The sequence below is a fragment of the Stenella coeruleoalba genome (genome assembly GCF_951394435.1).
Source record: "Stenella coeruleoalba genome assembly, chromosome: 13".
In the NCBI taxonomy this organism is placed as follows: Eukaryota; Metazoa; Chordata; class Mammalia; order Artiodactyla; family Delphinidae; genus Stenella; species Stenella coeruleoalba.
In genome coordinates, this window is record NC_137159.1 from 32,475,933 (window position 1) to 32,492,161 (window position 16,229).

Sequence of the window (16,229 nt, forward strand, 5' to 3'; positions counted from 1 at the left end):
GGGGCTGGAATGTTCTGATTATGGAGGTGGTGGCAGAAGTGAGTTATAATCTTTATGTGGGCCCACTGTACCCACAGGCTAGGGAATCCTGGTGAGACTGGAGTTACAGAGGAATTCATTACAAAGGAAGGAGCCCACATCACCTCTATCACCAAGTATAACACTTAGAGATAGAGTTGGTGAATCATAGCCATTGTCTTACTAAGTACTTTGTACTCACATTGTCTACTAGTATTCTTTGATTCAGATAGTTCATTCTTATAGTTTCTTTTAAGGAACAAAATAAATATTCATAACACTATAAAATAATAAAATGTAAGAAAAACCCCAAAGTCATCAAAACTGGGTTATCAGTTTCCTAGGGCTGCCATGACAGAGTACCACAGACTAGGTGGCTTAAAGCAACAGGTATTTCTTCTCTCATAGTTCTGGAAGTTAAGTCTGAAATCAAGGTGTTGGCAGGGCCATGGTCCCTTTGAGTCTCTAAGTAGAGTCCTTCCTTGCCTCTTCCTAGCTTCTGGTGGTGGCTGTCAATCCTTGGTGCTCCTTGTCTTATAGCAGCATCACTCCCATCTCTGCCCCCATGGTCACATAGCCTTCTTCTCTGTGTGTCTCTGTCTTTATATGGCATTTTCCTCTTATACAGACACTAGTCATATTGGATTAGGACTCACCCTGATGACTTCATCTTAACTTGATTATATCTGCAAAGACCCTATTTCCAAATAAGGTTACATTCGCAGGTACTGGAAGTTAGGATTTCAACATATCTTTGGGGAGGACACAAGTTAACCCATAGCAAGTATACTGTGATACATTTATGTGTGATGGAATACAATGTAGCTATCAAAAATCGGACTATGAAATCAATCTATGCTGTTAGAAGTCAGGACAGAAGGACAATGGTTACCCTTGGGGAAGAGAGATCACAGGCAAGAACCATTGGGAGGGTTTTGGGGGTGTTAGTAATATTCTTCTTCTTGATCTAGTAGCTGGTTACATGGATGTGTTCAGTTGGTAAAAATTCATCCAGCTGTACACTTATGAAATGTACACGTTTCTGAATGTACAATATATTTCAATGAAAAGTTAATTAGGACGTAGTGCTGTAAAAGTATATTGACTGACATGGCAAGATAGTCATGATACATTACTGAATGGAAAAACATCAGGTTACAAAACCATATTGCAATATGATTCCATTTGGAGGGGAAATGTACGCATCATCTAGAAAAGAAAATGTCTGGAAGGGCGGAGGAAATTGCTAACACTCAACTCAGAGTGGAAAGAAAATACAAGTGTTTTCCCCCTCATTTCCACTATTTGTATTTTCTGATTTTTTTTATTGCAGCTATATTATTTGTATAATCCTTTAAATTTCATAAATGAGAAAAGGGTGAATTGATTACAACAAATAGGAGATTCACCTATTAGGGGAAATCATTAATTTAGATCTTTATTTTACACTATATTCCAAAATGCAAAAAGGAAGGATTAAAGAGCTGAATTCAAAGAATTAAAAACTGAATGAAAACACTGATAAAAATTTATGAGATTCATGAGATCTCAGAGTGGTAAAGCCTTTACTAAGCAAAAAACAAAAAGGTAATAGATGAACCCCGAAGGCAATGGATAGATTTTTCTACATTAAAACATTTGAAAGTCAGAAAAACCATAAACAAAACTAAAAGATAAATGTCAAAGTAGGAAAAATATTTATGGCAAATATTGCAGACAAAAGGTCAAGATCCTTCGTATATGAAGTACTGTTACTTTGTAATAAGGAAAAAGCTGGTACCTCGAAAGAATAATGAGCAAAATATACAAATAGGCAATTCACAGAAAGAAATGCAAATAATAATAAAATGTATTTTAAAGTGCTTACTCTCACCAGTAATCAAAGAAATTTCATCTAAATACAATGGCATAAAATTTTGCCTATCAAATTAGCCAAGATCACAAAATGCAAAAATGGAAATTGGATCAGTAGCTTAATTTAAGAATTCAAATCAACACTCTCCCTTCGGGAATGTCTTAAGCTTTCTCTGATTCTTCAGCCTTTATGCATTCTGCCCAGAGTTGCTTTGTAATAAATGTGAGTTGATTCAGTTGATTTCACACAACCATATTTCCCCCTTCTGATTTTGACCTGCCTGACATTTGCTTGAGTTTCAGCCAGGAGAACAGCCACAGGCACACGGCCAAGAAGATGATGTCATTCTACAGAAAGTCAAGTGTCAGAGTTCTGAGCTCCTTGTATGTGTAGAGAAAGGCACAGGAGAAGGTTGAACTCAACTTACATGTATAAATGTGTAATTAATCTTTTGCATGGTTTATTGAATAAGTTACAAAACTGTCTTAACATTCAGACCATTTTCAAGTTGTGTGTGTGTGTGGTGTGTGTGTGTGTAGACGGTTGTGCAGGGGCGTGGTGGGAGGTGGAAGACAAGTGATATGCACGGCAAACCCCTGGAAGCACTTTTATCACTGCCAAAAGCCAGACTATAGTGATATAGCTCATCTCATGAAACTGCTCTCAATGTTAATTGACCAAAAGGCGGGGGAGGGCTGAATGGAGTGAATATTGAGACAAAGGACCAGGACTTCCTGTAATTTAGGTAAAGTAGAGCAGAAGCCGTCACTTGGAAGGAAGGGTCTGAGAAGAGTTCAAGCTGCCCAGACAGAAATGCCACTTTGTGTGGCAGCACTTCACCTCCTCATCAGCTTTTTACCTGTTGATGATGTCACCTCATCCATGTTCAGGTGTCTCCAGACTCCACGCTCACCTGCACCCGCTCGTGCTCTCTCTCTCCCCACATCAAATACTATTCTCAGGAATAAAGAATACGTGTGTGTGTGTGTGTGTGTGTGTGTGTGTGTGTGTGTGTGTGTGTGTGTGTGTGTGTAGTGTTTAATTAGGCATAGTATGTGAAGTATATATTTTCCATGTTTTTAAGTTTTGTCTGTGATCACAAAAGTAACATGTGTTGTTGTCAATAAAAACCACCTCAAACCATACTAAGTATAGAAAATGAAAATTCTCACACTTACCTTTATTCCTAATCCCATTATTAGCAGTTTGGTGTGGGTATTTTCCTAAAAACAGAGTATCTTAAAACAACCTTATATAAAATTTATTAATGTGATACTAGCATATGTCAATGTATACTTTAAATATACAAATAGAGACAATCGACTATAAAGTCACAGATGTTCAAAATACCCACCTCAGGGGCTTCCCTGGTGGCGTAGTGGTTGAGAGTCCGCCTGCCGATGCAGGGGACACGGGTTCGTGCCCCGGTCCGGGAAGATCCCACATGCCGCAGAGCGGCTGGGCCCGTGAGCCATGGCTGCTGAGCCTGCGCGTCTGGAGCCTGTGCAAAAATAAAAATCCCCACCTGAGGACCAGAGCCTGTTACTGGTGTAACAGTCTACTGGTGGATGCGGTTCTTTAGAAGACTCTCTGAGTATGTATTAAAGACACCAGGCAGAATAGTCTGTGCTTTGGTAGAATTCCAAGCTCAGACTATTTTCCGTGGGGAGACTGTCTCCTGGAACCCATGAGGAGAAGACAATAATGCAGCTACTCTGCATCTGAGTGATGCTCAGGCAGGAAATAGGTGAGCCTTGCCCTGCAAGAGGATGGAACTCCTTGGAGTAGGTGGCAGGAGGTGCGGAGAGGCCGTATGGAAGGCCCAGTGGTAGAAGCGAACTGCCCTGGTCTTAGAGAGACGAGATGGTTGTGTGGCCAGACCCTGCTTCTACTTTGCTGATTGACAATGGGGACAGCTGGGAGCAAAGGCTTGGCAGTGTGTTGCAGCCCCAGGTCCTAGGCAGCAGGCCTCAGTGCCACCTCTAGCCAGGAAAGCAACTAGAACTGGCCCTAAGCACCCAATAGAGGGGAGAGATGCATTCTGGTATCGGAGGCAACAGCGGGGAAGAGAGGCTTCTGGTTACAGTCTCTCAGTTTTGTGGTTTAAGCCGTGACAGTCACAGAACTCAGCTACACACCCTGGTGGAACCAGGTCAGGTAACGGTGTGAAGTCCTCCAGCCTCAAGGGGGCACACCTGAGTTCTGACCCCATTAGCTGGACAAGAGTACACAGAACTGGGCTATGGATACCAAAGAGTATCCAAAGCTCCCTGACTCCCTGCACTATCCTCCTACATCAAGGGCTTCCTTGTAACTTGTCCCTAATTCGCCAGGCTGCTGGACGAGTCTGTCCAGGGTGTATCCTACACAAACTACCCAGACAAGAAGGCATGCAGAGGCCGAAGCCCTGCCCACACACCTCATGCCAAGCTGATGGCCTTCCTGTGGCCTGAGTCTACCCAGAGGAAGGGGTGCCTTTAGACGAATGAAACGCTAGCAGTGGCCCAGAGTCTGTCTACTGGTCAACAATCAACACTTGGTCCTCAAAAGTCTTCACTTTATCAATTCAGCATGCCAGTTGATCGTTTGCATCCAACTTTGTATTCCTCCATTCTACATTCTGTTGGGTAAAGAGGCTCCAGGACTAGGCTGGAAGGCCAACATGCTGGGCTCAAATTTCTACCCTGCTCTTGTCTGTGTGCTGGTGTACAGCTTGCCTACCTTCTCTGGGATTCGGCTTTGCCATAATCTCTAAGAACCTCTAAGATCCCTTCAAGCTCTAAAATTACATGATTCCTTTGGGCATCAAGTTTGAGAGATGCCCACACTGTCAAATTTGCTCCAACTAGTCAAATGATCTCCTCGGGCTTTGAGATCACGGCCCCCACCCCTGAGTGGCTGCTGGGAGAAGCTGGAAAGCTTCTTGACCTTTGTTAAGCTGACCACACTCTCACTGAAGCCAGCCACCTTCACTTCCACACCCTTCAGACCCTGGTGCATGTCCCTGAAGATGTCCTGTGGTTGCCATGAGATCCCATCCCACTCCATCTCCCAAAACTTCCAGTGGTAGCACTTAAGCTTCTTTTGTAGCTGGAAGAAGATTTGAGTAGATTTCTGGTTCTTCAAAGACCTGCTTGATGTGGGTGGCCTGCTGCTTGTCTGCACTGCTGGCAAGTTTCAACTAGTCATCAGCGTTGTCCTCTGGGATGTTTGTACAACCTCGATCTGTTATGTAAACTTCAGGGTCTTCTGGTGCAGGTGAGCGATAGCAGCCTTTGTGCACTGAGCATCTCATATTCCATCCATGGAATCCATTGGATGCTGCCATCAATGCGAGTGGAAGTCTGGGCAAGGCTACTTACTTCCAACTACTCCATTTATTCTTGGTTGAAATGCAGCAGCAACACAAGCTATTTCCGTCACAGTTAAGCTGCTAGAAGCATCAGTCATAGCTAGAGACTTGGGCTGGCCTGACTATAACAACTGCCATCTTCTGGCCAGATCTCCTATTCCTATTGATTTGGTGACTTCCCCTTGCGGTCTCTGGCTTGCCCCACCTACTATGAAAATTCATCTCTTCCTTTATCTTGGATGGCAGTTGGATCTGCTGTAGGACTCATTCAGAGCTGTGGGGTGGGTGGAGACACCATCAATCTTAGCACATGCGTTCTTGCTTTCCAGATCCATTTCAGGCTCGGGTCTACCTGAATTCGCCGCACATCGTGTGGAGACACAGATGACCTCCTGTGCTGGTGTTGAAAGAGATGCTTCAAGCCTTGGCCAGTCACATTATTGTTCTCCAAAGCATTATGGGTCATTTTAACAATGTGTGTTCTGATTCTGTCTGCTTTCTGGCCTCTGCATCTGCAAAGTAGTAAATGTGGCATTTTTACTTTGACAATTTCTTGATGCTATTTTTCCTTTCTCTCTCTTCCTTCACTAAGGAAGGTTTGCAGCTAAGTCACCCTTCCCTGACCTGGGACACTGTACCAATGGTCCAGCCCCTCCACCCTGCCTCCCAAAACATACCTTTTGGTTCTTTACAACACATTGTATCTTTGATGCTGACTGTCACCATGAAAGCTTTCACCTGACTCAATGAAACGACAAGTACTCTTTTGCTAATGACTTAGCTGCGTGATTGGGTGACTAGACTATACTTGGAGGCAGTAGCAGGAAATGACAAGCTACGCTAATTGCAAAATTCTTTGGATCTGTTTTTGATTCCGTGCAAGGGATGTGGTAAAGTAGCGGAAACTGAACTAAATATAGGTCCAGCTCTGGTTCTGCCACTAACAAGCTGTGTGGCCTTGAAAATGCTACTTTACCTTTCAGGTCTCAATTTCCTCACTTATTCAAAAATATCATTTGAGTATTCTTATGTGCCAGGTGCTGTGTTTATCACAGGTAAAGAGAACATGGTCCAGATCCCTTTGTTGGTGGGTAACACAAAGAAAGAAAGAAAGAAAAGTAAGAAAGATAAGAAAAGGAAGGAATGAAGAAAGAGAGGAAAAGATGGAAGAGAGGATGGGGTGCAGGGTGGAGAGATAAATTAGGAGTTTGGGACTAACATATACACACTACTACATATAAAATAGATAAACATCAAGGACCTACTGTATATCACAAGATATCCTGTACTATATATCTTGTGATAACCTATAATGGTAAAGAATCTGAAAAAGAATATATATTGTATATATTATTGTTGTGTACCTGAAACTAACACAACATTGTAAATTAACTAAACTTCAGGTTTTTTTAAAGGTCAAAAAAGGGAGCAAGTAAATAATCACAAATTATAATATAAAACTGAGTATTTTTCAGTTTTTTCTTTATCCATATAACTATTTACTCAAAGAAAATCTACCAAGGCAGCCCATGAGCTGACCTGGTTGATCTCCACCTCTCTCACACATGGCACTCAGCCCTTGCTCAGCCCACGTCTGCCTTCTCATTCCTTCTGGATCAGGCTGAACTCTCTCCCACCTCAGGGTCTTGGCATTTGCTGCTCCTCTGCTTATAACACTGCCCCTACATTCTCAGATGGCCTGATCCTTCGTTTCCTTCATATCTTTGCCTAAATATCATGTCTGAGAAAAGACATCTCTGTTAAAACTATCTAAAATAATTCTGTGTCTTCCAGTGCCCTTCCTACCTTACCCTGCCTTGTTTTGCTTTTCTTTGTTTTTCTGGGGTTTTTTTTACATTTAATTCTAGAAATTATATACTCATTCTTTGTCTCACAAATGTAAATTTCATGACAAGGAGTTTGTCTTATTAATTTCTAAGTTCTTAGCTACTAGTGCAAGGCCTGGGGCAGAGTAGGAGCTCAATTAATATTTGTTAAAAGAACATGGGGAGAAAAAATTAATGTGGAGTTGGTTTTGTTGAAACATTAGGGAAGACACTAAGTCCTACACCATCGTTTCCCTCCCGATATAGCCCGTGAGGACACTTTCAGGTCTAACACTGTAGGATTTCATGAATCCATTCATCAGGAAAGAGGTCTCATGTGTTAAACTTTATTCATTATTCTTTTTTTTTAATTCCAAAATTTGTACTTTGTTCTAAGAATTATGCTAATAGTACAAATAGCATTATCTATTCTGTCTTGCAGTTCATGGTCTACCTATGAAAACAGATTAATCACAATTATGACAGATGAGCTGGGAAGACAGAGTAGCTTCATGCAGGACACCTCAAATTCCTTATCTATAAAAGGCATATTTACTTCTTGACTTCAAATTCTGTTATAAGAATGAAATGAGAAAATGGATATGAAATTGCTTGAAATACTGCATAACATCTTCAAATGTCCAGTATTGGTATGGTTAGGACTTCAGCAAAATGGTAGAGTAAGGAACTCCAAAAAGTATGTCCCTCCATGAAAGCAATGAAAAAAATGTCAAAAACTGTAAGAATCAGTTTTGACAGGAATCTGGAAATTAACCAAAGGCTTGCAATAACACAGGGAGCACTTACTCAAGAAAAACAGCTAAATCTATGTTAGAATGGTTAGCTTAGTGGTGTTTTAACTTACCCTAGTCCAACCACCCACTCCCCAGCTCAGTAACAGCCTTGAAAATAATGGTCCACATTCTCAATACCAGAGAGAACAGAACAAACCCCATTCACAAAGAATTGTCATTATTTGACCTACTAGTGACTCTTTGGAAGACTGCTTGAAAGGCTATCTTCATCTCACTTGACTCAAAACTCAACTAGTACTAAAGCCACTACCCAGGAACATTTGTCAAAAACAATTACAAGGAAATATTTTAGCCACGGCTGCCTGAGGCAATGGATAACAGCTGGGCAAACAACAGACTAACCTGGAAGCTTGAAAAGAAAGAGTAAGGAATGAAGAACTTTGAAGAGCTCCTAAATATTTCCTGGAGTATAGAAGGCTATTTACATGCCCAGAGCTGTGTACCTGCTCGAGAAAGACCCAAGAAGCCCTACATTCTCATTACTGGCAGACCTTGAGACTCTGCATAAGGATAACATGAAGCTTAGGACAGAGCTGTAAACTTCCAGACTAGATGCTAAATGTATGCCTCAACACTCACAGAGAGACTGTTGGCAAAAGCTCTAAGAATTTTTGGTTCCAGGTGTTTAAGGAAATCTCTGTCCAAATCATTAGGTAACCAATAAATGAACGGACCAGAAACATCAGTAGCCATACATGGCAAAGAATACAAACTTTACAGAATTAGTTCAGGAAAGCCACTAAAAAACAAAGACCAAAAGTACAACAAGCAGCAACAACAACAAATCCTAGGGAGGGAGGAGAATCTGATTTCCAGAGTTGCCCACATAATATTCAAAAAGTGCAGTTTTCAACAAAATATTACAAAAGATATGAAGAAACAATACACAGTGAAATATAAAAGCAATCAATAGAAACTATACCTGAGGAAGTCCAGATGTTGGACTTAACTAGACAAAGATTTTAAATCAGCTGTTTAAAAATATGCTCAAAGGAAACCATAGAGAAAGAACTAAAGAAACTAAGAGAGGGTCTCATCAAATAGAGAATAGTCCAGATTTGAAAAGTACAATAACTGAAATGAAAAATTCAATAGAGTAGCTCAGCAGCAGATTCAAACAGTCATGAAAAGAATCATCAGACTTGAAGAAAGTTGATTGAAGTTATCCAGTTTGAGAAAAAAAGAGGAAAAAAAATGAACAGAGCCTAAGAGACCTGTGAAACACCATTAAGTATATCAACATATGTACAAATGGGACTCCCAGAGGACAGGAGTGAGAGAAAGGGAATGGAAGAACATTTAAAGAAATAATGGTAAAAATCTTCCTGAATTTGATTTTTCAAAATTAAAAAAAAATTAATCTACACATTCAAGAAGCTCAAGAAACTCCAAGTGGAATCAATTCAAAGAGATTCACACAGAGTTGCATTACAATCAAACAGTTGAAAGTCAAAGAGACAATCTTGAAAACCGCAACAGAGAAGTGACCCATGTACAAGGAATAATCAATAATATTAACAGCTGATTTACCACCAGAAAATATGTAGGGATATCACATCCAAAGTGCTGAAAGAAAAAAATGAACAAACATTAATACAACATATCCAGACTTATGGGATGCAGTAAAAGTACTGTAGAGAGGGAAATTTATAGCTATAAATACCTACTTCAAAAGTAATAAAATCAATATCCTAATTTTTCAAGTTAAGAGACTTGGAAAAAAAGAGCAAACTAACTCACAGCAACAAAAAGGAAAATATATTATAATAGAAATACACAAAATAGAGAATAGAAAAATACAGAGAATCAATGAAATGAAAAGTTGGTTATTTCAAAAGATCAGCAAAATTGAGAAAATTTTAGCTACACTAACCAAGAAAAAAAAGAGAGAAAAGTACTAAAATCATGAATGAAATGACTAAAATTAGTAAAAGCAGGAATGTAAAGTACTAAAAACCACAATTACCAAAACTGACACAAGAAGAAATAGAAAATCTGAATAGACCTAAAAGAAGTATAGAGATTGATTTAGTCATCAATAAGTTACAACAATGAAAAGCCCAGAACCAGATGGCTTCACCTGTGAATTCTATCAGATGTTTAAAGAAGAATGAACACAAATGCTTCTCAAACTCTTATAAAAAACAGAAGAGTAGTGAAAACTTCCTAACTCATTCTATAAGAACAGTATTACTCTGATATAAAAACCAAAGGTATCTTAAGAAAGGAAAATCATAGATCAATATCCCTTATGAATATAGACATGAAAATCCTCAACAAAATACAAGCAAACCAAATCCAGCAACATATAAAAAGGATTATACACCATGACCCAGTGGAATTTATCCCTGGAATACTGACTCAGTATATGAAAATCAACAAATAAAATAGACCATACTAATAGAATAAAAGGCAAAAACCACATGATAATCTCAACTGATACAGAAAAAAATCTGACAAAATCCAATGCTCTTTCAACATAAAAATGTTCAACAAACTAGGAATAGAGGCAACTTCCTCCACCTTATAAAGGACATCTATGAAAAACTAACATCACACTTAATGGTAAAAGACTAAAGCTTTCACTGTAAGATAAGGAACAAGACAGAGATGTCTATTCTCACACTTCTGTTCAACATTGTACCAGAAGTTTTAGCCAGGGCAATTAGTAAAGAAAAAAAAAAGAAAGAAAAAAAATTCCAAAATAAAATTAAGAAAACAACTGTATTTACAATAGCATCAAAAAGATAAAGTCCTTAGGAGTAAATTTAATCAAGATAGTGAAATACTTACACGTTGAAAACTACAAAACATTGTTGAAAGAAATTAAAGAACACCTAAATAAGTGGAAAGATGTCCCATGTTAATAGATTGGAAGACAATATTATTAAGATGGCAATACTCCCCAAAGGTCTACAGATTCAATGCAATCCCTATCAAATTCCAAATGCCTTATTTTAGCAATGCACCATTATTGTAGCAAAGGCTAACTCAGACAGCATATACCCAAGAGAAACGAAAATATATGTTCATTCATTAACTTGTACACAAATGTTCATAGCAGCATTATTCACTGTAACCAAAAACATACAAATTTTCATTAACTGATGAAAGTATAACAAACGATGTGGTATATCCTTACAATGGAATATTATTCCGCCATAAAAGGAAATGAAATAATTTCTCTTGATGAAAGAGAAATACATGCTGCAACATGGGCCATCTTAAAAACATTATGTTGAGTGAAAGAAGCCAGACACAAAAGACCACATATTCCATTTTTATGAAATATCCAAAAGAGGTATCCACAGGGACAGAAAGAAGAATGGTAGTGGGAAATGGGGAGTGACTGCTTAATGGTTACAAGAGTTTCTTTTGAGATGCTGAAAATGTTTTAGAACTTATTACAATGGGTGGTTGCACAACTGCTGTGCAACATTGTATTGTTGCTGCCCCCAGCACTATACCCACCATCTTCATAGGTCTTTAGACTCCTGTTGCTCCTGTGAAAAAGAAGGGTTTCCATCTTTAGCTATATTTTAATTCCTATTCTAGTAACTGCCTCAGAGAAGATAGGATATGACTGTACTAAGGTCCTCTGGCTATGGGCCAAATTCCATTCAATTCAGTTCAAGCGTTTAAAGTACCTCTCTCCCCAGATAAACCAGAAATTAACAAAATGTTAAACCATTGGTTATTCTATTTTCTGTAGCCTTACTGCTAGGAAAATGAACATTTAGGTTCTATCACACATGCCAAGTCCTGAACTGAGCCCAGGGTAAGGGTCTGTCACAGGGCGTGGCCAGTAGACCAGCATTTTCATGGGGCACAAAGGCCTGCTCTGTGGAACCTTTGCAAGAAGGACTGAGACCCAGTTTGAAAGTCAGTAATTTGAGTAATCAGCAGGCAAAAGCTTCAGCAAAAGTAGTTAGTAGATCTTTTTTTTTTTATCCCTATAGTCTTTTATTCATTCAGTTTCATACTCCCTGCCCACTAGACTTTTCAGATTAAAAAATAAAAATAAATCAAAACAAACCAAAAAACAACAGCATTCACAGTCAATACTTTACCTATGCACAGTGTCTTCGCCTGAGATGCATTTCTGCAAATGGAGGAGACTAACTCCCAAGGGGAGAATCCAGGCTTTTCTACAGCATTCTTCTCTTCCCTCATGACCTGGTCACCCTTTGGGGCCAGATGCCATGCTTTCCCAAAGAAGGGAGCAAGTGTTCATTGAGCACCTATTATGTGCCAACACTGTATATACACTATTCACTTAATCCTCACAACAACTCTATGAGGTAGGTCCTATCATTAGTTCCTTTTCACACTGAAAAAGAAAAAAAAAAAAAAAAAGAGGCCAATGCCCTAAAGTCACACAGGCAGTAAATGGCAGATCCAGAGTTCAACCTCATGTTTCCAGAACTTGAAATTTATGTCCTTTCCATTCTTGTGAGGCAAATGAAGTACTGATTTAGAGAAGAAGAGCACTGAACATGGCCTCCCAATTCTCAGGTTTTGGGGCGGGGGGGATTAAGAGGCTTCCTGAAGTTTCATTCTGTTACCTTATTAAACATGATTTTTAATATCTGTTGTGCATCAGAATCACTAGAGGAGCATTTTCACTATACACATGCTTGGAATTCACACACTGGAAGACCTGGTTAGCAAGAGAATAAAATGTGTTTAGATTTTCTTGCAATTTTTAGAAACGATACCAAATAAAAATAGTAAGAGAATGAATGAAGCTCAAAGGAAATGTATCAAATAAAAAAGATAGATTTTAATTAATTGGGGCTAAGTTATTGGCTCTTAAAGACATTAGAAAATTGCAGTAGGATGGCATTCTGGTTTTCTTGTTTGTAATCCTTGAATCAGACAAGGTTGTCTGGGTCTCCATCAACAGCTATATTCAAAGAGCTGTTCTTTTTCCTGTCCTCAATTCAATTCAGTCATTTTTTTTTGAATGCCTGTTCTTTGAAAGGCTACTTTTTTACAAGTCACATCAGGAAGAAAAGGTTAAATTCAACCATAAATTTAACAAGCATTTATTGACTGCTTGATGTATGCAAAGCTCCATGCCAGGCAATGCAGGTCTTGAAAGAAAGGAGAAAAGGGGAGACAGAGGTCGGGAGGGCATTTCAGGAAAATCGAACAAAGTGATGGTTTAGAGAACTTCTGCAGATTTTAATTAATACAAATATGTCTATATATATATATCTTATAAAACAAACAAACACACTTCTTCTAGGCCTTAGGGACTGTGCAGTAGACTGTATTATTTGTTAGTAATTATTTGTTCATACTTGTCTAGGTAGAGTACTTTGCTGACTCCACTAGCTACTAGCCCCACCCCTCCTCAGCTGACTTTGGGCTTGGTCTTAGGACTTGCTTTGGCCAATGGCATGTGAGTGGACATACTCAGTATATCCACTTGCGTGTTTTGACTCAACCTTCTGAACTCGTACTGTCCACCTGCAAACAACAGTGGCTGCTCCTTCAGTCTTGTCCCCAAAACGAGAAGACAGAGAGACCTGGATCTTTCCCACATGCTATCAAGTCTAGCACACCCCAGCAGCATCGAGCAGCTCCACAACCACAGACCCACAAGTGAAAAATAAGTGTTTGGAATTTAAGCTACTAAGCTTCGAGGTACTTAGTAATGCACCATTATTGCTGCAAAGGCTGACCAATACATCCTGTAATGGTTTACAAAGACGAGCAGCATGAAATGTTCTAGAGATACTCCCCTAGAGCCCATCTAGTATTCGTTTTCTACAACTCCTGTAACAAAGCACCATGAACTGAATGGCTTACAAAACAGAAATTGATTGTCTTGCAGTTCTGGAAGCTCAAGGTCTGAGATCAAGGTGTAGTTAAAATTGGTCCCTGCTGAGAGCTGTGAGGAAGATTCTGTTCTGTGTCTCTCTCTACTTCTGGTGGTTTGCTGGCAATCTGTGACATTGTAGAAGCATCACCCCACTTTTCCTCTTCATCCTCACATGCGTTCTCTCTGTGCCCAGATGCTTTCATAAGCATGAAATCTTTTAAGAAGGACACCAGTCATATTCGATTAGGGGCCCACTCTACTGCAGTATAATTTCATCTTAACTAATTGCGTCTGCAATGACCCTATTTCCAATTCTGTTGCATTCTGTGGTCCTGGGAATTAGAACTTCAACATATGAATGGGGGAAGTGGGGGTGGGCACAGTTCAATTCATAACAGTGCTTTTTTATACTTACGTTCCTTAAACCAGGGGAAGACCAGAGACCAAACATCATTATGGCTTACACTCCCCTACCTTGGGCCACTGGCCCTTATTGTAATAATTCTCACTTTGAGAGGAGTGGGTTCTTGATGACATGGTATGTGTTGAGCCTTAGGCTTACAAAGCTTGTAAGTTCTGGAACCAGGCTGAGAATCCAGGTGTCTGGATATTAGAACATCTTTCCTATTCTATTCTGCCTTTTTAGTGGTCAGTGATTCAGGGAGGCAGCTAAAGTAAACAAAATAAAGAAATTAACAGGAAAGCAAAAAACAACAATCACATACATTCAAATCACCTATAAACCTCATTTACCATTAGCACGACAAAGTTTCAAAGGCATGAAATCTCTGAAGAAAATAAACAGATCAGTGGTAGAGGATAGCTTTAGCAATCAAAAAAGGAAGTAATTATGGTTGTACAGGATTTTTTAAAATATGAAAGTAACATTTTATAAACTTGATGAAATGAATCATTTTTTGGAAATTACAGAAATTGACTCGAGAGGTAGAAATCACAGTAATTATAGATAGATGAAAAAGTAGTTAAAGTCTCCTCCTATAAAAGGTAATAAAGCCAGATTTATGCAAAAAGTCTACTGAACTGTGAGGAACAAATGATGGAAATCTCCCCCAAATATTGGGTTGGCCAAAAACCCGAACAAACATTTTGGCCAACCCAAATATTTACCCATCACCCTTATGAATACACATCAAAAACTTTTAGTAAATATTAGCAAAACTGGATACAGCAGAAGAATCATGACCAGGATTTATTCCATGAATACAAGCATGGTTCAACATTAAATATCTATTATGTAATTTATTACATGAAAAGGTGAATGGTGAAGAAATATACTTACCAGAGGCTAAAGAATTTAATAAATTCAAAATAATTTTTACTTCTTAAAATTCTTTATAAGCTATGAAAAAAAGTAAACTTAACTAGAAACCTATTGTGTGAGAAAAAAAACCCAAAAAACAGACCCACTATCAATAAAACTACATGTCACATATTCTAAATGTTAACCTCTCAGCAAAGAATTACTTAATATTTGACTCCTCTGCACCAACTTTGTGATCTTTTTATAGGTCTTCAGTGTTTTACTCTCCTGGAAAAGATGCCATGGTACCTTTCCAAATACTCTCCTGGATAATTACTATGTGTGTTATCAGTGCTTTCTTTATACAGACCTTGAAGTTTCTAAATTATGACACAAGGGCCACTTTCATCTGCCTTTTTGAGTATCTTGGGTCTTATCTCCCCCACTTGATGTCATGAGACCCCCTTCTTCCTTGCTTACCATAAGGCAATTCTTGAAGAGCTGTTAGGTTATGCTTAGGTTATTAAAAAAAGACCCTGTGATTACTTTTATGTGTAAAAGACTGAATTATTGTGTTTGTTTCCCTCATTTCTTCCTCTAGACAATTATTTAGAAAGAGAACAAAAGGTTTGCTTGTAAAATTCTAACTCTATGATCTTTTTTATCTATAACGGCAGCAAGTCCCATACCTCATGGTAAAACCTTAGAAGCAATCCCATTAAAATCAGGAACAAGGTAAAGAATCTGGCTATAAGTTCCCATTATTCAACACTTAATGGAACAAGAAAAATAGGTGAAGTGCAAACACTGGAAAAGAATAAACAAAGCTAAACTAGTTCGCAGATAGTATCACTGTCTAACGAGAAAATATCTCAGAATGTGTTATAATAAATACTGAAACTATTAAGACTGTTCATTAAGTTGGTCTGATAAAAGATCAACACAGGAAACTTGGGTTGTTTTCTTATTCATAGCAATAGCCGTAACCAATTAGAAAATGCAAAGGAAAAATATACTCCATTCAGAAAGGCAAAAATAATTATGAAGTACTCAGAAATAAAAGTGGCAAGAAATACGCAAGGCATTATTTTAAAGACTGTAATACTAAAGATATAGAAGAAGAACCGAAGAGATGGAAGGGCTGGTATATTCCTGGATGAGATTGAATTTTCTAAATATGTACCCTCCAATTAAATTATAGATTTTGTGCATTCCCATTAAAAATTAGAATAGAATTTCTTTTTGAATTTGACAAACTGATTCTAAAGTTCA

At 38.6% G+C, this 16,229-nt stretch overlaps 1 long non-coding RNA gene across 1 annotated transcript; it reads right to left on the minus strand.

Moving 5' to 3' along the window:
* Positions 1-5,331: 5,331 nt before the first annotated feature.
* Positions 5,332-14,259, minus strand: LOC307196023. The gene is made up of 3 exons (XR_013831025.1): positions 14,112-14,259; positions 12,432-12,526; positions 5,332-5,737 (listed from the first exon to the last, which is right to left on the minus strand). It is a non-coding gene; the product is annotated as an uncharacterized lncRNA (long non-coding RNA).
* Between the last annotated feature and the right edge of the window lie 1,970 nt (positions 14,260-16,229).